The 23,992-nt window shown below is 37.5% G+C and overlaps 1 long non-coding RNA gene across 1 annotated transcript in view; it reads left to right on the forward strand.

Annotated features, from left to right (window-relative positions):
- Window positions 1-1,730: 1,730 nt before the first annotated feature.
- Window positions 1,731-23,992, forward strand: part of LOC101151154 (uncharacterized) — a 56,989-nt gene continuing 34,727 nt past the window's right edge. Inside the window, exons 1-2 of the long non-coding RNA XR_174202.4 lie at window positions 1,731-1,897; window positions 21,242-21,342. This is a non-coding gene — a long non-coding RNA (uncharacterized lncRNA). The remainder of the gene's footprint in view (window positions 1,898-21,241; window positions 21,343-23,992) is intronic.

Genomic DNA, 23,992 nt, shown 5'->3' on the forward strand with positions numbered 1-23,992 from the left:
TTAGGTAACCAGCCAGGATTTTAAACTCAGTGTATCTAAAATGAAGCCCATTAACTTATGTTCATCAAACTCCAAACTCCAACTGATTGTCTCTATTTTGTTTTTATAAATGACACCACTATTAATGAATCATCTTTCACAACTCACAAGTAATTTTTTATTCGTCCTTACTTCTCACACCCTGTGCCTACTAAATTATGGAGTAAGGAAGATTCTATAGGCTTTGTGGTACACAGGGTGGGAAGAGCATCTATTTTGCAGTCAGATAAGTCTGAGTTCAGATCATGGTTTTGCTACTTACTACCCTTTTGGTCTTGAGCCAGTTAGTTAAGCTCACCAGAGTCTTGATATCCTTATGTATAAAGCAGGGAATATAACATTCCCTACATAGCCAATTGAGAGGATTGGATGAGAGCTGCACATTTTATGTGAAGTCCTAAATAAATACTGATCTCATTCTTTTCTCTAATCGTGGTTATGCCTCTCATACTCACTTTTCTTTTCCATTAAATGGAATAATATGCATCAAGGACCTCATGCAGTTCCTGAAATGCAGATGCTCATTCCATGTTTTTTTCCTCCTTTCTTCCTTCCGTTGTGGCCTGCTCAGTTCAGGACTGTGTTGCTTCTTGTCTGGACAATTGTTGCGGCTCCCGACATGGCTCTTGCTCCTGCTTCAGACATTTGGATTCACCGCACTCACTGCTGGTTGGTTTGTCTTCCTCATGTGTGCTCTGATTAGGACACTCTTCTGCTCAGAAGACTTCACTTATTTATCATTTCCAAGAAAATGAAGTAGGAAAAGATGTGGACCAAGTTATCTTAGAGACATATGTGCCATGACTTTCTTACATGTGAGGTCTGTTTTGGCCAAGTGGTACCATTCACTGTTCCTTCAACATGTCCTTACTTTTCTATTCTATTACCTTTCCTCCTGGGTCTAGGATTGACGACGATGCAGTCTCAATCTTTGAAATCTATTTCTACCATGATGCTTTCCCTGATTCTTTAAACATATGGGATTTCTCTCTGCTTTGGCCCCCAAAAGACTTTGCACCTTTCATGTTCACCTTAGTTCTCATTTTAGTGGTTGTTTATTTACTTGTTCACACTTACCCATTCCTCCCTTCATGAAACAATAAGGTTTTGAGCCTGTGTCTAATTAATATATCTGTATTTTTAAGTAGCTAGTCTTGCAGGCCCTGAAAACCTTTTGGTTCAATTAAAATAATTTAACTTTGATATACAGACCCATGCTTGAAAGTGAAAGTCTTACAGACAACAGAACCACTGTTTATGAGAAGAGAAAGAGAAAAGATAAGAGGAATAATAAGAAAAAAGGGCAGCTTCCTTGGGTTATGAGGTAGTTATTGAAATTCGGTCAGAAAAGTAAGAAATAGAAATAAGTACGTGTCCCAAGAGAAGCAGCAATAGCTAGGATTATGCTGACAGAGTGAGGGGGATTTAAAAGCAGTCTCCATTCTAATACTTTTTAAATTCTCGGCATAGTGTAATGATTACTATTCCAAAACAGAAGATATGTTGGCACACTGCCCTGTATTTGAAAATAGAGGAAACGCCCTGGAAAGAATGAGATGTGGTAAAGAGAGGAAATGACAATGTACTGAAAAGACTGGGCTGTAAGTCATCACAGGGGCGCCCTGAAACCCGATATGTCAGGCAGGCTGGTGGGATCCTGGGATCCCTCATGTAACGGCACTCATTCTGACAGAAGCAGAGATAAAACAGACTAAGTACACAGAGGAGTTTAAAGTTTCGTGAATGTAAGTGCTGAGTACAGAATGGTGTTCAATAAAAGCTTGTTAATTGATGGACCACAGGTTTGTGACAAGACTTCTCAGAGTCTGATTCTTTCAAGGTGGGATGTAAGAGTAAGGTAAGCACCTCAGAAAATGCCTGGGGCAGGTCACTCAGTGTTGCTGGGACTGATGGTGTTGGCTTGGCTTGACTAGGATTTAATAATACAGATGTGCCTCAACTTATGAAGGAGTTAAGTCCCGATAAACCCATAGCAAACTTGAAATAACATGAGTTGAAAATGCATTTAATACACCTAACTGACTGAACATTATCGATTAGCCTGGCCTACCTTACTCATGCTCTGAACACTTACATTAGCCTACAGTGGGGCAAAATAATCTAACACAAAGCCTATTTTATAATAAAGTATTGAATATTACATGTACTTTATTGACTACTGCACTGAAAGTGAAAAACAGAATGATTGCATAGGTACTTGAAGTATGGTTTCTACTGAACGCATGTTGCTTTCACACCATTGTTAAGTCGAACTAACACAAATCTTGGACGGTTTGTAGTCATATCTTACCCTTACAGAAGCCACTTATTTCACAAACTTAAATCATAAGTAAGAACTTGGATATCATCCAAGAAGGCCTTTGAGTAGCCAAATGAAGTCCGATTAAAAAAGTTCTTTAAGATGAAAAATAGCAGTTTAACCCTGACCAGTCGTTTCTTCTGGTTAAGACAGCACACATCTATATGGTTGAAAAAGTTTCATTTCATTATAAACTTGTCTAAAAAGAATAGTATTCAAAACACATTTTTAAGCATAACATAGAGCATTTACTGCTCCATTAAACACACTTTGAAAATCAGAAGGCAGTCTCTGAGATGGTGTGGTTTTGGTGAATTCTGCTTAAGTTGCTTGGCATTCAGGTTTTGTGAGGGCTTGGGCCGTGATTGTCATCCCTCCAACAGCTTTGTGTGTCTGAGATTGAATATATACCCATAACTCAGGGAAAATTTGTTTACTCATCATTTTATCATCAAATACACCATTATAAGTTTAGCAAGCAAAGACCAAGAAAAAGGTTAAATTAATATTGATGTTTTAATTTAAATGCAAGATAAAAAAAATCTGGTTAACTTTATTCTCCTGAACAGTTGTTGATGCTTTTTGAACTCTTAAAAGGAATTATTTGAAATGATGCCTTTAAAGCTTTCCTTTCTCTGTTTCACTTTAGTTTCTACAAGTATATAGGCTTCGCTTTCTAAGAAGATTCAGAAATTATCTTTGAGGAAAACTTCAAGAAATTTCTTTTTGGCCTCTTAAACTGGGCTTTTCATTGAATTCTGATGCTCTTTGTTAAAATTTGCATGGTTGGTTTTTAAATAATTCTGCTAGCATCATGGTCTCATACAATTATTATTCCAGGATTAACAAGAATCACAAAACTTTTATTAAATATCCAAAATACTAAGAAAATCACTTTCAATCAGCATGTGAGAACAGCCTATGATTGCCTTCTGCTGATTTACTGCTTGTTTGGCATGTTTGGCAGGATATTGCAATCTTGCTTTCCACTACCAGGTTCATGTGGGAAAACTTAGGAACTGCTCCATAACTGTCACATCTGTCGCCAATTTCAGATTTTTCTGAATTTCCCTCATTATCTTCTGTATTTTCACTGGTTTCAAGTTTGCTCATCAAACTTCCTGTTTTTAACCACTGATCCATGCTCCCAGTTGAAAATGTAATTTGAAACTATTCACATAAAAAAGTTAAATGCAGTATAACTTTACAACATTAAAAAAACCTCAGAATTTGGGCTTATTTTGTGTTATGGAAGAATTCACTGTGTTTAGAGAATTAAGCATAAGTATGTATTTGTAACAAAAAGTATCTGGTCTCATAAACTGCAGTGATAATTTAACTGATCTATGGGAATTGGGTGTGTGTCCATGCAAAAGTTAAAAAAAACTCACTGTTTTTTTTTAAAATTGTATTTTATTTTTACATTGACAGATAAAATCCCAACTTTTTTATTTTATTTATTTATTTATTTATTTATTTATTTATTTATTTTAGATGTGGTCTGTCTCTGTTGCCCAGGCTGGCCTCGAACTCCTGGGCTTAAACAATCCTGCCTTTCTCCTGAGTAGCAGGGACTATAGGCGTGGCCATGGCCATGTTTTTATTAATAACTACACCATTGATCTTAATGAGACAGATGAGACAGACTCATTAAAAGAAACCCAACTGTAAAGTCTCTGTGGAATTGCCCAGAGATTATGTAACCTGATAGACTAGCACTCTTCCTGCCAGGTAGTGATGTTACCATAACCTATTCTCGTAGATATGTTTTCAGGTTTTCTTACTGTAAGAGTCGTGTTTATACTATATGATGTGGTCCACTGTGATTGGAGCAGAGGTGATAACTTGATTGGCCTGGATCAATCAGATACTCTTCTATAATTAGGGAATTGGAACTAAAACCTTCTAGTTTAGTCTAGTTACATTTTATGGTAGTCAGAATGCTAAGATGTCCCTAATCTCACTTTAGCTGGATATGATGCTAACCTGCAGCTACTTTGGAAAAGAAATATTGGTGGATAACACTCCTTTAATACCCTCTGAGACATGAAGAAAAATCTGCTCCTTTGCAAAATATGCACTGACTACTATGTCTTTTTGGGTTCTTGTATCTACTTTTTGTGCTTTTCTGACTTGGAACTTTTAGCTCTCACTTCTTGTTGCCATTTTGGTGTTTATCCAAGAGGTTAAGAATAGTCATGAGTCTCTCCAGTTCTGCCCATTCTGGGTCCATACTTTCTATACTGGCCTTTCTGAGCTTTTTAATTCAAGGCATACCACAAAGACATCTGATTATTGACAGCATACTGCATACTGATTTTCCAACCTACCTTGGCAGAGTTGGAGCCTTGCTTACTTTTAGTTCAGTTGAGATAATACTGGAATCTTCCAAAAGAAACTTTGACAAAAACTAGGGATGGAGTTTGATGGGAGTGGAGGGGTGGGATGGTGGAAAAGCATAGAAATCAATGAATTCCCGTAGGGCAGGGTTCTGATCTGTACTTTATGTCCAGTCAAGATTCAGTTTGGCTAGGACAGCTTTAGGGCAGGTAGCCTCTTGTTCCTGGACTAACTTTAAACTTCTCTGTATTGGGCATATATATTTGAATGAGCACAAAATTTTTTCTTCTACAGAAGAAAAAAAAAGTAAGTGGGATGTCATCAAAATTTAAAGTTTTGTGCTTCAAATAACATCAAGAATGTAAAAAGACAACAAATGGAAAGAGAAAATATTTAGAAAGCATATCTCTAATAAGGAATTTGCATTCAGAATATATAAAGAACTTTTACAATTAACAATAAAAGACAAATAATTCAATTTAAAATTGGGAGATAAATTGCATAGACGTTTCTCCAAAGAGTTACGAATGGTGACTCAGGACATGAAAAGACACTTAACATTGTTAGACATTAAGGAAATGCAAATCAAAACCACTATAACACTCTCATCCATTAGGATGGCTAAAATAGAAAAAAATCAAACACCAGACAATAACAATGTGTGTGAGCATGGATGTGTTTTTTTTTTTTTCTGGACTGCTTTTTTTTTTTTTTTTTTAATAACACTCTGTGTAATTGAGCCACATGAAGCATTAGTTATGTTTGGGTTTCATTGCCATAGCACTTTTCAGCTTATTATGACTTTTACCATGTATTATGTGCCTCATTGATCTTTACAACCATGTAAGGTTGGTGAAATAGTACATTATTTTCTCTTTTTTGAAGATAAAGACACTCAGGCTCAGAGATATTTTGTGACTTGGCCAAATCATCCTATACGTGGTTAAACTAGGACTTAAATTCAGGTTTTCTTTACAATATACCATACTGCTTCCTAAATAATACTGGCTTATGTTTAATTGCAATGTTTAGATGGCTTTAAAATATTATATAGATGGATATCACTTCATTTTAAACTTCACAACCACCCTATGAGATGAGTAGGCCAAGGAATGTTATATTAATTTTACAGTTGAATATGTTGCTCAGAATAATCAAGTTTTATTTCAAGCTCTGCCACCCACTTACCTTGGACAGATTATATAATTTCTGAAATTCTAAGCTTTTTTTTTATGTGTAAACTGAAGGCTCCTACTAGATGATCTCAAAGATCCCTCCTAAGCCTACTATTCTGTGATCTTATCCTTTAGTATGTCCTTCCATTAGCAGCATATGTACTTTGAGGTGCTTTTCTGGCTGTGGTGAATGAGTTTCTGTAGGATGACCTGTACTTTCTTGCTGGATTATTTCTGTAACCCTTATATACATCTTTAAAAAGCATGGTCAAGATCAGGGGAGCAGGCTTTAGCCATATAACAGAACAGGGCTCAAATAACTGAACAATATGGGGGTTAAATTTATGGAACCAAGGCTTTGGTTTCATTAACTTGGGCTCTGAAGTAATTAAACTACACATAGACATTCTAGAATGTCATAATTTCATTTAGTTGGATGACAACATCCTAACACATCAGAGTTAACTTCTTATGGTAAATAATGTGCCTCACATTTTTGTAACAATGAGTTTCTGCTGTACCAACACTTCGCAACCTGGCTGTAGAAAAAATATCCTTAATTTGTACGTTAGTATGAAGAGTGCATCAGAGGAGACTCTTTTTATTTCCCATTTACTTTCTGCGTTATATATCACTTGTTTTTATTTATTCACAATGATAATAAATAGATTTTAAAAGATATGTTTAAAGATACTTCTTATGTTTTCACATTTTCTAGGCATCTAAAAATAAAATAATGAACTAGATATTTAATAAATGTTTCTAGCTAAATAATTCTGTGATCTTTTCCCTTCATTGATTTTGAAGAGGTAAATTTCAGCTTTTTCCAGGATATTAGTTCAGGAAAATAGGTGGGTGTGAATGTTGCCTAACAGTTTTTGAGCTATCTGCACAATCTTTTGATAACAATCAATTAGGTTTCAGATTCTGTCAATATTTCCCCTACAACCCAAGAACCAATGATCTTATGGAAAATAAAAATTGCCCTTTTCCTTTTTAGCAGTTATCTTTGTCTCTCTCTGCCCTTTTCTCTCTCTCCTGTTGAAGAAAGCTGTAAATGCACTGATAGTATTTTCAGTCCATCAACCATGTGGGAAATTATCATCCTTCTACTTTCTTAAGAACTGAAAGAAGTTCCCTCAAAGAAAAGAGCTCTCTCAGTGGTTGGCTGAGTTAAATACAGAAAGTCAAAACATATGGGAAAATATTGAAGCCTTTTCCTACAACTTCCTAGAGTTGTTCTCATGAGAAATGAGAGTCAGCTTCAGGACAACTTAATTTTGGCTGAATTTTTGCCATCTTCCCTTCCATGTCTCTATAAAGGCCACCAAGATTCAAAAGTAGTAGTAGGCCTGCCTAAGATAGTTCAGAGATCAAGCTTATCAGAAGAGATAAGAGTATAAAGTTTTCTTTGAAAACTGTGGAGAACTAGTCAAATGTATAATACTAAATTTCCAACTAACTTCTTAAAACGGCAATGGCTGTTTCTGAGATGTGTTTAAAGATTAGTAATTACACATTACTTAATAAGATAGTTAAAACCTATTTCATCATTTTTTTTTTTTATATGAAGTCTTGCTCTGTCACCCAGGCTGGAGTGCAATGCAGCAATCTCAGCTCACTGCAACCTCCGCCTCCTGGGTTCAAGCGATTCTCCTGCCTCAGCCTCCCAAGTAGCTGGGATTACAGACACCCACCATCATGCCTGGCTAATTTTTTTTTGCATTTTTGTAGAGGCGGGGTTTCACCATGTTGGCCAAGCTGGTCTTGAACTCCTTACCTCCGGTGATCTGCCCGCCTCAGCTTCCCGCAGTGCTGGGATTACAGGTGTGAGCCACCGTGCCCGGCCTCATCAAATTATATTATGATGATTTATTCCCATTAGACCACATTCATTTCATGAAATGTATACATTCCTCTTTCCTAATAATAAGAAATAAAGTAAAAAATCCTATAATAAAAAAGTAACTTAAATATGCAAAGAGTTACATTGGTTTTTAAAAAATCTTTTAGAGGGATTATGGGCCAAAAGTTTAAAATCATGATACAAGAATATGCTGAACTAGAACAATTGAGCCTGACCATTGTTTCACAATACTATGGGGCCGTGGGAAGTTTTATAACTTAAACTTTCAAAAGATGGTTTTTTATGGATCTCTTCCAAAAGAACATACTTCACTGAATATAGTTCCGAACTATCTTGCTTGAACATTTTTTTTTTCAGAATTTACAATATTTTCGTATATATTCATTACTACTCTTTGGTATTTACTGGTTGCTTGTGTATATAAATATAGAAAACATTCTGCTAAGCACTTTCCATGTACAATCCTGTGTAATAGCAGCACAATCTGAATGAGGCTGGTACTATTACTAATTGCAAATGAGAAAACTGAGGCTCAGGAAAGTTAATTGACTTGTCCTAAGAGTGTATATAGCAAAAATGTGGTAGTGGGTTTTTTTTTTTTTTTTCTGGAGAGTCTGACTTAAGGGTTCCCGTTAACTACTTTTTTTTTTTATTATTATACTTTAAGTTTTAGGGTACATGTGCACATTGTGCAGGTTAGTTACATATGTATACATGTGCCATGCTGGTGCGCTGCACCCACTAACTCGTCATCTAGCATTAGGTATATCCCCCAATGCTATCCCTCCCCCCTCCCCCCACCCCACCACAGTCCCCAGAGTGTGATATTCCCCTTCCTGTGTCCATGTGATCTCATTGTTCAATTCCCATCTTTGAGTGAGAATATGCGGTGTCTGGTTTTTTGTTCTTGCGATAGTTTACTGAGAATGATGATTTCCAATTTCATCCATGTCCCTACAAAGGACATGAACTCATCATTTTTTATGGCTGCATAGTATTCCATGGTGTATATGTGCCACATTTTCTTAATCCAGTCTATCATTGTTGGACATTTGGGTTGGTTGCAAGTCTTTGCTATTGTGAATAGTGCCGCAATAAACATACGTGTGCATGTGTCTTTATAGCAGCATATAGCGCCTCCGTGGTATTACTTCTGCCTAACTTCCGACTGATAGTATTTCCATTTGTAAGATAGTCTTCATATTATAGAACCATTATTTTTATCATCTTGGGACTTATGCTAACAGTTCTTATGGTGGGCCACTCTGACTTTTAGAATCATGGTTGCTACACGAACTTGAACTCATTCAAGCATGTTTGGGTATCTAATTTTGGGAAGTCCTACTAGTTTCTCATCAGTGCATTCAAACAAACTCATTCTTCATGGGATAAATATGTAAAATCTTTTGTGTAAGTAGTAACTCCATATCAGGCCCAGATAATGGCATTTTTTGAGGGATAGGCATTTGTACTTAAGAATGGCTGTAAACCAATCAGTGTTACTAGGTCTTTATATTAATGTTAAAATTCCATACTGTCATTAAAGGGAATTTAGTGTGTGCCAGGCACAGCTAGGACCTGCTAACTATAATACTGTTAACCGTAGCACTATTTTACCTCATTCTAGTATTAGCGATACTAGAGAGGCAGCTAGTGTTATCATGAGGCTGAGTATGTTTCTGTCAGCCTCCTTGGGGAAAGCAATGGATCCAAGCCTTCTTAGTTTTATTTAAATCAATATGTTGAGTGATTTCTCCAATATAGCTAGGCATTTGGCAGAATAAATGATAGAAATTGTATTTTAGATACATAATTTCCCCAATAACTTCCCCAAGTAATGTAAAAAATATTCAAGACTTAGTGACTTGACTTTCTTGGTTAAATAGCATTGTTGACTTATTTATATATATATTCACTTCATTGGCCATATGTGTGGATTATTTACTTTTTGGGTTAGATTGTGGAGGGGATACTATGGTGTGCCACCCAGGTCCTCCACTTCAAGACTGAGGTACTCATTCTTTCAGCACCCTTAGAGTGTTACCTGTTGCCGATAGCTTTTACCCAAGTCCCACTCTAGGGATTGTCCTCAGCTTCCTTGCCCAAGACTATTGGTATGATTTAGCTGTGTCCCCACTCAAATCTCATCTTGAATTTTAGCTCCCACAATTCCCACCTGTTGTGGGAGGGACCCAGTGGGACGTAATTGAATCGTGTGGGCAGGTCTTTCCCGTGCTATTCTCGTGGTAGTGAATAAGTCTCATGAGATCTGATGGTTTTATAAAGGGGAGTTTCCCTACACAAGCACTCTTCTCTTGTCTGCCACCATGTGAGACATGCCTATCACCTTCAGCCATGATTATGAGGCCTCCCCAGCCACATGGAACTGTGAGTCCACTAAATCTCTTTCTTTTGTAAATTGCCTAGTCTCAGGTATGTCTTTATCAACAGTGTGAAAACAGATGAATACACCTATGCTCCTTGCTCAGAAGCAGCCTGCACCCATGACTATGTGATACGCAAAATGTTCCAGGCTTCTTCGCCTCCATTTGGAACAACTCTGAAGGGCTATTCCAGCCCCCACTGACATCAGCTGAAACCACTGTTGTTTCTACATAATGGTTCAGTCTCTCCTTCTGCTCAATCCTTTTTTTCTTCAGCCCCTTACAGATACTCCTGAGATCACTCTCCAATAAAATCCTCATGCAAATCCCCACTATAGTCTCTCTTCTGGGGAACATGACCTAATATAGCTAGGGAAGAGTTTTAATTCCAAAATTATTTATTCTTGCCACTCATTCAGCATTCTTCTGGTCTGTCTTCCTCCTTTTGGCAGTTGTATACTCTGGGAAATCATTTTTTTTTTTAACCTGAGACAGAGTCTTGCTCTGTCACCCAGGCTGGAGTGTAGTGGTGCCACCAGGGCCCACTGCAGCCTCAACCTCCTGGACTCAACAGATCCTCCCACCTCAGCCTCGGGAGTAGCTGGGACTACAGGCCTATGCCATAAAGCCTGGCTAATTTTTGTAATTTTTGTAGAGACAGTGTTTTGCCATGTTGCCCAGGCTGGTCTCAAACTCCTAGGTTCAAGTGATCTGCCTACCTCAGCCTCCTAAAGTGTTAGGATTACAGGTGTGAGCCATCCTGCCCTGTTGAAATCAAGCTTTTGATAATTAGCCTAATTACAATGTAAGTGGGAATGTAAAAGCACTAAAAATAAAATTTAAGAGAAATTTGGATTCTTGCCAATACTTCCTCAGCATTAAAAATGATTAGAGATCTTTCAATATAATAAGACATGACAGGAAAATTAAAGCCATTCATTCAATATTTTGGGTGCCTACTCTACATAAAAATCTATGAAAAATTAAAGAAAAGTAAGATATAGCTCCTGCCCTCAAGGAAAAGAAACAAATAACTAGAAAATAAATAGATAAGAGAAACATTAGTTGTTTTAATAAAGTATTATGAGTTCTGATTAGAAAGCAATTTAGCTGGGATAATCAGAGCAGGTATCTGGAAAACTTTATATTAAGAGGGCATTGCAGGAAGGCTCAGTGTGTCTGAGGACACCTTAGTCAACTTAGCATTTTAAACCCATTAACCAACTTTTTATAAATTCCTATATGATACAATTGTCAAATCTTCTTGGCCCAATCTGAGTCAGTTGGAGGTGAGCTGATTTTGCCAATGGTAGTGTCAGCTACCATTAACGTGCCTCCACACTCCCAAGTCTTTCCTTTCATAAGCCACAAGATCAAATGACCTTCTCAGTAACTTACATTTTCAGTTTGACAAAAGTATTTTCACTGGTTCCTTGTAACTCTGCATGGGAGAAATCATGAGAAAATTTAACAAGGACTTAAGTGTGTCCACTTATGTCGATGAATCATCTGCTCCTAGCCCTGAACCACTTCTTCCTGCCTTGTTGGCTCTGACTGCTTCTACTCTGTTAATAAGTGGTTTTGTCTGAGTTGTGCTGGAAGAAAAAGATCTGGTGAGGGTGGAATGCGTCATGGGTAAATGAAAGTGCCAATTGAAGTGAGAACACAAAGAGGTGAATGGAGAGATTGAACCCATATTCCTTTAAATTTAGACCTGAACTTATCATTTCAAGATGGGGCTTCAATATTTTAAGTTGGAAACAGTTCTGAGTTAATGCTCAGGGGATCCAATAATAATCTGTCAATAAAGTAGTAATCTTGGGAGATTTTCCCTAAGTGTAATTTCTGGGCTTTGTACATATGTCTTATGGTAGATATGTACCCAAAGCAGCCTACCCAACCTGACCAAACTGGTGGATTTACCAATTATGTTTTCTTTGAAGCCACACATAGAAACCTCTGAATCTATTAGTGGACTCAATTCAGCTGTTGTAATTTGTCAACTGAAGGAACATATCAAGAATCAAGACCAATTTATCTAATCCACATGGTACTTTAGCTCTTTCTTTCATTTCACCTGGAATTTTATTAAGATTGTAGTTTTAAAAACCAGGGCAGGAGCAGGGCAGGGGTAGGGGAGCAGGGCAGGGTAGGGGAGTGGGGCAGGGGTAGGGGAGCGGAGCAGGGAGAAAGGAAGAAAAACCTAGGATTGAAGATAGAGCTTCCCTTCATTGCTCAATCCCTGATATCCTGTGGCATTGGCTCCCATTCCTTGCCATTTTATTCCAGACAATAGAACCAGTCAGACCTGCAGTGCTGTATTTCAGACATTGCATCCTATGACAAACATGTCAACAGATCATAACCGTGTGGCTTCTCTATTCTTTCCTGAAGCAATATTTCTTTATTATTGGAGCTTGGGAATTAAATAAAGAGAAACTTTCCAAAGAATTAAGGCATTTAAGCTGTGTGTTTTCAAAGCTTATTTTTTGTTCTATTTGGCAGCAGGAGTGCTCCAAGGATTCCTGGATAACCAGCACCATAGAAAATTATTCCTCCTTTAAAGTTTCTACTAAAGAATTTACATTAAATTTTTACATTTTCTATTATATAGCTCCAACCATCTAAAGCAAAACTGTGGTGTATTGCTTGTGTTTAAAACATGCAGTCACTGGACTGGAAGCAAACTTTATGGAAGGTCATATTTCTTGAATGTTTTTAAATCTCTGGGGCTATCTTTTTTAAAAGAGAAAGTTAAACACTGATATGATAATATTAAAAGTTAATTTTTATTCAGCTCCTCTTAGGTACCAGATTTCATTCTAAGGGCTTCACAAGCATTAACTCATTTAATCCTCGTTAAACACATTAGTTAAATATTTTTATTATCCTCATTTTTTAGCTTAGGAAACTAAGGCCTAGAAAGAGTAAGAAGGTTGATCAAGATCTCACAGCTGGTAGGTGGGAGAGCCAGAATTTGTATCTAGGCAGGCTGCTTCTAGGACTGTGCTACATGGCGCTACATGATGGCAAGCTGCCATTTTATAGATGATAAAATTGGTATCTAAAGACATGAAATAACGGCCAGGTGCGGTGGCTTATGCCTGTAATCCCAGCACTTTGGGAGGCCAGTGCAGGCGGATCACAAGGTCAGGAGATCAAGACCATCCTGGCCAACATGGTGAAATGCCATCTCTACTGAAAGTCCAAAAATTAGCTTGTCATGGTGGTGCATGCCTGTAATCCCAGCTACTCGAGAGGCTGAGGCAGGAGAATCGCTTGAACCAGGGAGTCAGAGGTTGCAGTGAGCAGAGATTGCGCCACTGCACTCCAGCCTGGCGACAGAGCGAGACTGTGTCTCAAAACAACAACAATAACAACAACAAAAAAAACCTTAAATAACTTGCTAAGATCATATACCTGGTAAGTCGTGGAGCTGGGATTTGACCTCAAGTCCTTTGGGCCTCTTTCCAATGCCTTTGTTTTCATTTCAAGTTGACTTATAGGTAAAAGTCTCAGAAACTGGAATCATACAGTCAGAAGAACAGCCGAAAGGCAGTTTGGGTTTTTCCCATTATGCTAGACAAACAAAACCCAAAAAATGTGGGCATTTATTTTCATATTTCCAAATCTAATATAAATATAGGCTCAGTAGCAGTTTTTCCCAACCAAGCATCTACCTTTGATAAGTCCTCATTGTTCCTTCTTCCCCCTAGACCCCAACCTCCAAAAGAAGGGCTGGAGGCCAGGGACAAATCTTGACTATAAAAGTGAACAATTAAACGTACTTGGGGCTCCACTGATGAGGACTCTCCCCCATTGCTCACCTGTCTAGCGCCAGTAGGGCATCTTTGAAGAGAGTCCCAAGTCCAGTGTTGTAGAGCTGTCTCATGGGACCTCAGGGTCAACCCCGTGGTTGTAGTCACCAACAGGCTTCAGCTTGCCCTACAGAAGCTACCTGACATCTACCTGACCCACATCTACTCAAAATCATATCACATGTTGACTTCTTGATAAACATGAAGATGACACGACATGTAAAAATACTGACAGTAAGTGAACAAAGCAGGATACCCAGTTGAAGTCCTGATCGTGATGTGAAGTTCTTTTTGAATTTTATGTCTTTAAGGATTAAGTGAATTAGAGTATCTTAAGCCTCTAACAGTGTTTGGGACATAGTAGATACTAATATTCTTTTCTTTGCTTGTCTTCCATTCCCTTCCCTGTTCATGTAAATAATGATCCTGGCAACCAAGAAACATACCAGCTGATCAATTATTGAGCAAATATATTTAAAATACCCACTGTGTGCCTGTCATTCCTAGGCTTTGTGTAGAATACTAGAGTTGTTGCTGGCTAGCCAAGTCCTTAAGAAATATACTTTTAAAAATTATTTTTTAAATCATGGTAAAATTTACATAACACAGAAATGATTATTTTAATGATTTAATTGTACAGTTCAGTGGCATTAAGTACATTTACAGTGTTGTGCAACCATCACTATCCATTTCCAGAAATTTTTTATTATCACAAACAGAAACTCTGTACCCATTACATAATGTCTTCATTCTTCTCTTAGCACCTGGTAACGCTTTCTGTCTCCATGAATTTGCCTGTTCTAGGTATTTCTTATTAGTGGAATAATACAATATTTGTTTTTTTGTGTATGGCTTATTTCACTTAGCATAATGTTTTTAAAGTTTATCCATGTTGCAGCATGTATCAGAATTTCCTTTTTGTTGAGATGGGGTCTTACTCTGTCACTCAGGCTGGAGTGCAGTGACATGATCTTGGCTCACTGCAGCCTCAACTTCCCAAGCTCAGGTGATCCTCACACCTCAGCCTCCTGAGTAGCTGGGACTACAGGCATGTGCCACCATGCCTGGCTAATTTTTTTGTATTTTTGGTAGAGACGGGGTTTCACCGTCTTGCCCAGGCTGGTCTTGAACTCCTGAACTCAAGCGATCTGCCCGCCTCGGCCTCCCAAATTGCTGGGATTTCACTGCACCAGGCCAGAATTTCCTTCCTTTTTAAGGCTAGTATTCTATTGTATGTGTTTGCCACATTTGTTTATCCATTTATCTGATGATAGACACTTAGGTTTTTTCTAACTTTTGGCTATTGTGAATAGTGCTGCTATGAATATGGGTATACAAGTATCTGAGTCCCTGCTTTCAATTTTTTTGGGCATAAACCTGCAAGTGGAATTGCTGGATCATATGGTAATTTTATTTTTAACTTTTTGAGGAAATGTCATACGTTTTCTATAGTGGCTGTGCCATTTTACTTTCCCACCAGTGATGCACATGAGTTCCAGTTTCTACACATCCTTGCCAACACAGCTTGTATTTTAGTAAATGCACTTCTTGCAGTATTTTCCATAAAAAATCACCATCCTAATGGATGTAAAGTAATATCTCATTGTGGTTTTGACTTGCATTTCCCTAATGACTAGGGAAATTGACATCTTTTTATGTGCTTGTTGGCCATTTGTGTGTCTTCTTTGGAGAAATGTTTATTCAAATCCTTTGTTCCTTCCTGAATTGGATTGTTTTTATTTTCATTGCAGAGTTGTAGGAGTTCTTTATATATTCTGGATATTAATCTGTAGTCAGATATATGACTTACGAATGTTTTCTCCCATCCTGTGGGTTGTCTTTTTAATCTCTTGATAGTATGCCTTGATGCATGAAAGTTTTTAATTTTGATGGAGTCCAATTTATCTATTTCTTCTTTTGTTGTCTGTATTTTTGGTATAGTATCCAAGAAATCATTGCCAAATTCAACATCCTTCAGAAACATACTTTTTGTTTGTTTATTTTGTAAAGAAAAGTCTTGGAGCTGGTCCAAAGGGAGTGAGTTATCTACACTGTTCACAGTCAGTTACAGATCAAACTCCTTGTTCTGCTATTTCCTGGCTTCTCACTGCTGCACTTGACTAGTCTTAAAAAAAAAATTGAAAAAAGTCTTGGGGGAGTAAAGGAGGAGGGCAAGGGCTGAAAAACTGAGTACTGTGCTTGGTATTTGGGTGACTGAATCAATAGTACCCCAAACCTCAGCATGACACAATATACCCAGGTAACAAATCTGCACGTGTACACCCTGAATCTAAAATAAAAGTTGAAATGATTTTAAAAAAGAGAAAAATCTCCAGGGAAATAGAGAATAATTGAGGTCAATGTATAATAATTTCTAGTTGAAGGTAGTAGATAATGAATATATAGTTGTTCAGAGAAGAGGGAAAACAATCCAAGTACCTTAATAAAATCTTAACTTTACATCAGTTTACTTTGAGCAAGAAGAAATAAAGTGCAAGTACGGAAGACATAGTGCTTGCCCAACTAAAGAGGAGTTCTGGGAATAAGCCAAGCACTTGGAATAAGTGACAGTTGGATAATCACTTCAAATAAACAATTTGGATGTACATAGGATCTTGTATATATATTTATTTATTGCATAAACTTTTATCTCCCAAATCCAATTATGCTTTTAAGAATAGGCAAAAGCTTGTTGTAAGGTGACGGATTGATGGTGAATGGGAGTGAGAAGTAAAGCTATTTTTGCAAGCAAGAAAATCAGTTTTGCAATCTGGGAGGCCCCTTACTTTATACTAAAATATCTATTTGTATAGTTTTGTTCCATTGATGAGAGGAAAATATTTGCGATGACATCCATGTGTCCTGAAGTTTCTATGGCACTTACCACTTGAGATATTATGTCCTGTTGTAAAAGAAGAGACCATGATGTTTGGTTTAGAAAAGAAGGTTTCCCTATATATCTAGATTATCCATCTATCTGTCTGTCTGTCTGTCTATCTATCTATCTTAATGCCATGCCAATCACCTAATCAATTATCTTTCAATTCAGAGTATGAATTTGCAATTAAATTCTGGGTAGTTCCTTGAAGTGGCTCTGGGAGTGTTAAGAACTGCAAACAGAGTTGCTATCCTATTATCCAAAGCCTGACTCCAAATTCCTATTTGTTATGTAATTCTTTGTTGGACTGGTGTTTAAACACACATTCGTTTGTATTTATCCTCCATTTCCTGGAGCTTAATTTTCTTCTTGGAGCAAATCGATCTTCATCTTTGGGAGGGTCCAGATCACAAAGGGTCTTGTGTGTCTGGTCAAGATGTGCAGATATTATATGTCATAGATTGGAAAGCCAGTGAGAAGACAGGATTATATTGATTTCCCTTCATATTCCCTTCATATTCCAACCTCACTGGGGAAAGGAGCCTTATGTTGGATATTATAATCCCATAAAGAAACAGGGAGAAAGGGGTTTGAGAAACAGAAACATAATCAATACTCACATACAAACATGTTCCTATGGGGATCTATTGTCAAAACCCTGAGATTTCTTTTGCAATGTTTACCAAGCACTCAGCCCATCAGACATTAAACACATAGGCTCATCACTCCTCTTTGATTCTGGCAGGCAGTTTTCCTAACTTCTAATTTATCTTTCCTATAGAGCAACTGGTCAGATGCTGAGTGTTGGGGATTGGGACAGGCAATTTATATTCTAAAATGGAGGCTTTAATACTTTTAATTTTCCCTTGAAAAGTTTCAAATGTACAGAACAATAGAGATAAAAAATTATTAAAATAAAATCAATAATTTAAAATAATTAAATATTTAATTTAATATTAAAATAGCAGAGAAAGGAACTTTGCGATTCCTGTCACCCATGTTCAATAATTAGTAATATTTTGCCATACTTGCTTTATTACTAAATCTACATTTTTGCTGGTCTTTTTTATTCATATTATTTTGATTGACAAATCATAATTATAAATATTTATCAGGTACAATGTGGTATTTTGATATATGTATAAAACGTGAAATGATTAAATCAAGTAAATTAACATATCCGTCACCTCAATTATGTATCATTTTTTATGGTGAGACATTTGAAGTTTATGCTGTTATTTTGAAATACATATTATTGTTGACTATAGTCACCCTGCTCTGCAATAGATCTTAAAACCTATTCCTCCTGTCTGTCTGACACTTTATACCCTTTTGATCAACAGCTCCCTATTGCCTCTCCCAGCCACTCTCTGGTAACCACCATTCTACTCTCTACTTGTACGAGTTCAATACTTGTTAGATTCCACACATAAATGAGATCACATAGTATTTGTCTTTCTGTGCCTGGTTTATTTCACTTTTTGCTGAAGTATTTTAAAGCAAATTTTCTCATGACCTGATGTCATTACACCTCTACATGCTTCATTATGCACCTCTTAAAAAGAAACATTTTCTTACATAACCATAATTATCACATCTAACAATATTAACAGTGATTCTTGGGTAACCTCTAGTATATCCAGTCTACATTTAAATGTCCCTGCTTGTCTTAAAAATGTATTTGTATAGTTGATTTGTTGAGCTAGGATTCAAACAAAATCAAAGATATTTTCTAAGCATTTCATTATACTCCAGATATTAGGTTTTCTCTGACAACTTCTTTAACCCCACCTTTTCAGTTTGTATTGGAGTGCTTTTATGCAGGTCATAATTTTGGAAGCCATTTCTATCCATTTCATTAAACCAGTTACCATGTATAGTAGGCTGAATAATGGCCTCTCCCCTCTCTTCCCCATGATATCCAGGTCCTAATCCCTGGAACCTGTGAATGTTAACCTACATGGCAAGAGAGATTTTGTAGATGTGATTAAGTCAAAAATCTTGAGATGGGGAGATTATCCTGGATTATATGAGTGAACATTAAATGCACTTACATGTGTCCTTATAAGAAGGAAGTGGAGGTTGGGTGTGGTGGCTCATGCCTGTAATCCCAGCATTTTGGGAGGTTGAGGTGGGCAGATCACCTGAGGTCAGGAGTTCAAGACCAGTCTGGCCAACATGATGAAAACCCGTCTCTACTAAAAATACACAAATTAGCCTGGTGTGGTGGTGGGTGCCTGTAATCTCAGCTACTTGGGAGGCTGAGGCAGGAGAATTGCTTGAACCTGGGAGGTGGAGGTTGCAGTGAGCTGAGATCATGCCACTGTATTCCAGCCAGCGAGACTCTGTCTCAAATAAAATAAAATAAAATAAAATAAATAAAGAGAAGGAAGTGAAGAGAGATTTAATACAGAAGACAGAAGACAGAAGGCCATGTGACAGAAGCAGAAGGAAACAGAGTCACAGAGAGAACATGCTATGCTGCTGGCTTTGAGGATGAAGGAAAGGGCCAGAGCCAAAGAATGCAGGTGGCTACTAGAAACAGGAAAAGGCAATGCAAGGGATTCTTTCCTTGAGACTTCAGGGAGCTCTACCTACATCTTCATTTCATTCCAGTGAAACTGATTTTAGAGTTCTGGACTCCAGAACTATAATAAAATATATCTGTGCTGTTTTAAGCCACCAATCTATTAGCAGTTTGTTAGAGCAGCCATAGGAATCTAATACACCATGGGTCAAAGATGTCTATTAAGTAGGAATTCTATTCTCTGTAGAAGATAATTCAGAGACCAGAGAGCTACTGGAGAGGCAACATGCAGTTGAGGAAATGGTAATGAACTTGGAACTGGATTCTAGACTACGTTCTGTCAAATACTTTGAGCCAAGTTGACCTTTCTGATATTCATTTCCCACATATACAAAAATCAAAGGAATGGGCCGGGCACAGTAGCTCACCCCTGTAAGCCCAGCTGTTTGGGAAGTTGAGGCAGGAGGATTGCTTGGGCCTAGGGGTTTGAGGCTGCAGTGAGCCATGATCATGCCAGTGCACTCCAGCCTGGGTGACAGAGTAAGACTCCGACTCAAAAACAAACAAAACAAAACAAAACACAAAAGGCAAAGGAATGGGTGGGATAAATTATCCTTGAGGTAAACTCCCTACTCTGTTTCATCAGAAAAAAATCAAGTAAGATGGACAAAGCAATAGAACAATGAGGGCAGAGGAAAGCAACATAGGACACCAAGTTCTTATAAAAGGTCTCAAAGCTTAAGGGAATGTGTGGAAGGACGTGGGGAAGGTCGGGGGGAGAGTAACATTGCAAAGTAACCAAAACAATCTTATTACTTTATGTTGGTGTTTGTGCTGGTATGGAGTGTGTTTAAGTGGTGTGGATGGAAATGCCTCGGGTCTTACTGAGAGGCATCCTCCTTTTCTTCCCTGTTTCTTCACTATGTCACAGCATACCCACAACAGCCTGATCTGCAAATCAACAGTGTAAAGAGCTCAAATCCAGAGGCTGAAGGCTTATTGCATTGACTTTCTCATCCTAGAGGTCACTGAATGCAGAACTTGGGAACTTCTGGACTTCCTATGCAACAGCTTGCTTAAACCTGGAAGGGACCCCTGGCTGGGAATAGTCACATTTATCAAATGGTTAATAGATCTTCTACTGGGTTAAAAGCTTTACATTCGAAATCATCCTATCTTCACAAAAAATCTCTCTGAAGTAGTTATTGGCACCTCTGCTGTGTTAGTAGGAAACGAAGTTCAGCAGAAGATACGATTTTACTCAAGATGACACAGCTGGCAAGTAGTCAAGTCTGAATCCTTTTCTAATATTCATTTATGGTTATAAATTTCTCTTTAAGCACAACTTTAATTACACATAATAAATTTAATGTGTCATGTTTTCATTATCATTAGTTCAAAATGCTTTCTAATTTCCACTATGTTTTTTTCACTAATCTGTAGGTTATTTAGAAGTATATTTTAAACTTCCAGGTGGGTGAGATTTTCACTTATCTGTTAGTTATTAATTCTAGCTTGAACTGTGGTTAGAAAACATTTTTATGAATACTATTAAACTTAGAAATGTGTAAGACTTGCTTATGGCTTTCAATTTTTGTAAATATCTGTTTATACTTGAAAAGAATGTGTATTCTGAAGTTCTTAGGTGTCCTCTGTGTGTCAGTTAAATCAAATTATTTGTTGTGCTGTTCAGATCTTCAATATCTTTAGTAAGATATTGCTAAGATTCTACTAAGATGGTGGATTTGTCCATTTTCTCTTTTAGTTCGGTCATTTTTTTGCCTTATATATTTTGATGCTATGTTACTAAGGGTATATGAATTATATTTGTTATATATGTCTATGGACTGAAACTTTTATCTTTTTAAAGTATCCCTCTTGCACCCTTTTCAGTAAATGGCATGGGGAAAATCTGATTGCCACAGACAGAAGAATGAAACTGGATGCCTATCTCTCACAATACACAAAAGCGATTCAAGATTAAAGACTTAACTGTAAGACTTGAAACTGTAAAAATACTAGAAGAAAATCTAGGGAAAACTGTTCTGGACATTGGCCTAGAAAAAGAATTTCTGACTAAGACTTCAAAAGCACAGTAAACAAAAATAGACAAATGGGACTTAATGAAACTAAAACTCTTCTGCAGAGCAAAGAAAGTAAGAAACAGAGTGAACAGACAACCTGCAAAGTGGGAGATAGACAATGGAGACTAAGAAGAGCAAAGGAATGACAGAGAGGTGGAGGATGAGAAATTACTTAATGGGTACAAAGTACATTATTTGAGTGATGGATGCCCTAAAAGCTCTGACTTGACCATTATGCAATCTCTGCATGCAATAAAATTGCACTCGCACCCCATACATTTATATAAATTAAAAAGTAAAATATCCCTCTTTACCACTAGTAATGATTTTCCCCTTAAAATCTATTTTAACTATGTAGCAGACCCTCTTAATATTCTGCTCATATTTTCCTGTCACTTGCCATTGCTGTGCACACTGATGGTTTTCCTACTGCCATCACCAGTACTCCATTTGAGAGCTTTCTCTGGTAAGCTTGGTTCGTGTGCAGGGAAGGGAGGCTAAAGGTTCTGGGAAGTTGAAACACCAGTAGCAGTCCTCATCCAGTGACAGATGGAAACTGGAGGATAAATAACTCAGCTTCGTCATCTATTGGGTGGGGCCACTGTGAGGGATATTCTGTATTATCTCTCAGAGGTCCTCAGCAGGGCTGACTCCCAGGTGTCCTTTTTGATAACCTGCTCACTAATACCCGGCATTGGCTTCTTTCTCTTCCTTTTATCACCCTTTCCCCTTCCCAGTTCTCCTATTAGAGCTTCGTGTGATCACTTTCCAAATGAACTATGTGCTACGGTTTGAATATTTGTCACCTCCAAAACTCATGCTCAATTTAATCCCTAATGTAGGAATATTGAGTGGTGCAGCCTTTAAGATGTGATTGGATCATGAGGACTCTCCCCTCATGAATGGATTAATTCATTCATGGATTAATTGATTAATGAATTAATGAGTTAATGGATTAATGGGTTATCATTGGAGGGGAACTTGTGGTTTATAAGAGAGAGACCTGAGCTAGCATCTTAGTATGCTCAGCCCCCTGTCTGTGTGATGCTCTGCACTACCTTGGGATTGTGTAGAAAGTCTTCACCAACAAGAAGGCTTTTACCAGATATGTCCCCTTGACCTTGGGCTTCCCAGTCTCAAGAACTGCAAGAAATAAATTCCTTTTCTTGATAAATTATCAAGTTTCAAGTATTTCATTATAAGCAACAGAAAATGAATGAATACACTATGTGTTCCTAAATATTTGTCTGAGGTCTGTATCAGAGAGAATCACAGATAGTTTTATGTTTTAGTGTTTGCTTGACATATCTTTTTCTATCTTTTTATTTCCAACCTTTCTATATCCTCTTATTTTAGACATGTCTCTAGTAAGTATATAGCAAGTTTTGTTTTCTTTTTTTAATAATACAATAATTTCTCTTTTAATTGAATCATTTATTTCATTTCTATTTGATGCAATCACTGATAATCTTTATTTTCTTCGCTCCCCTTTTGTTCTTTCTTAACTTTTGGTTTTATATTCATCTAATGTTTTCATTATTCAACTTCTCCTCCTATCAGCTTGATACTTACACACCGTCTTACTATTTTAGTGATTAGAGATTACCATAGCTATCCTCAATTTATCAAAATCAACTTTCCTAGTTGAAGCTGTGACTCATTGTTCATAGCTGACATCCACAGTGGTGTGGGTTTAATTCCTATCAGCAGCTCATGTCAACTCTTTCTTTGCTTGCACTACAGTTTTCTTTTTACTTGGGTATAACTGACCAACAATCTTATGGGATCCTTAAAAGCAAGAGAGAGTAGTGGTGAGAATGGTGAGGTTGGAGATAAGGGGAGGTGTCATCATGGAATCAAAGAAACAGTTTTTGGTTTTTGGGGTCTTGGTGACATCACCTTTTTCTTTGCTCCTGGCCCCCCTAAAACCTCCCTTCTGTCTCACCCTTCCTGCTCTGTCTCCTGCTCTTTTTTTCTCTAGTTCTATGGTAGTTTACTAGGGCTGCCGGAATGAAGTACCATAAGCTTGGTGTCTTAAACAACAGAAATTTATTGTCTCACAGCTCTGGAGGCTAGAATTCTGAAATAAAGGTGGCAGGGCCATATTTCCTCCTAAGATTCAATGGCAGAATATTTTCTTGCCTCTTCCTATCTTCCTAGCTTCTTCTAGTGGTTGCCAGCAATCCTTGCCATATCTTGGCTTGTAGACATGTTATTCCAATCTTTGCCCTCATCTTTATAGGGCATTCTTCCCTGTGCATCTCTATGTCTCTTCACATGGCATTCTCATTGTGTGTCTGTGTTCTCATTTTCTTCTTCTTATAAGAATACCAGTTATTGGATTGGGGCCCACCCTAATCCAGCATGACCTCATCCTAACTTGATTACATCTTCAAGATCTTATTACCAAACAAGGTCACATTCTGAGGTTCCATGTGGACATAAATTTTGGGGGATGCTCTTCAACCCAGTACAAGCTCACTTACTCTGTAGAGTGCAGTAAAAGTAGCACTGACTTAGAAATTAGACATTCTAAGTACTAATTGTGCTTGTGCCACTA

Source organism: Gorilla gorilla, chromosome 2 (assembly GCF_029281585.2).
Source record: "Gorilla gorilla gorilla isolate KB3781 chromosome 2, NHGRI_mGorGor1-v2.1_pri, whole genome shotgun sequence".
Classification (NCBI taxonomy): Eukaryota; Metazoa; Chordata; class Mammalia; order Primates; family Hominidae; genus Gorilla; species Gorilla gorilla.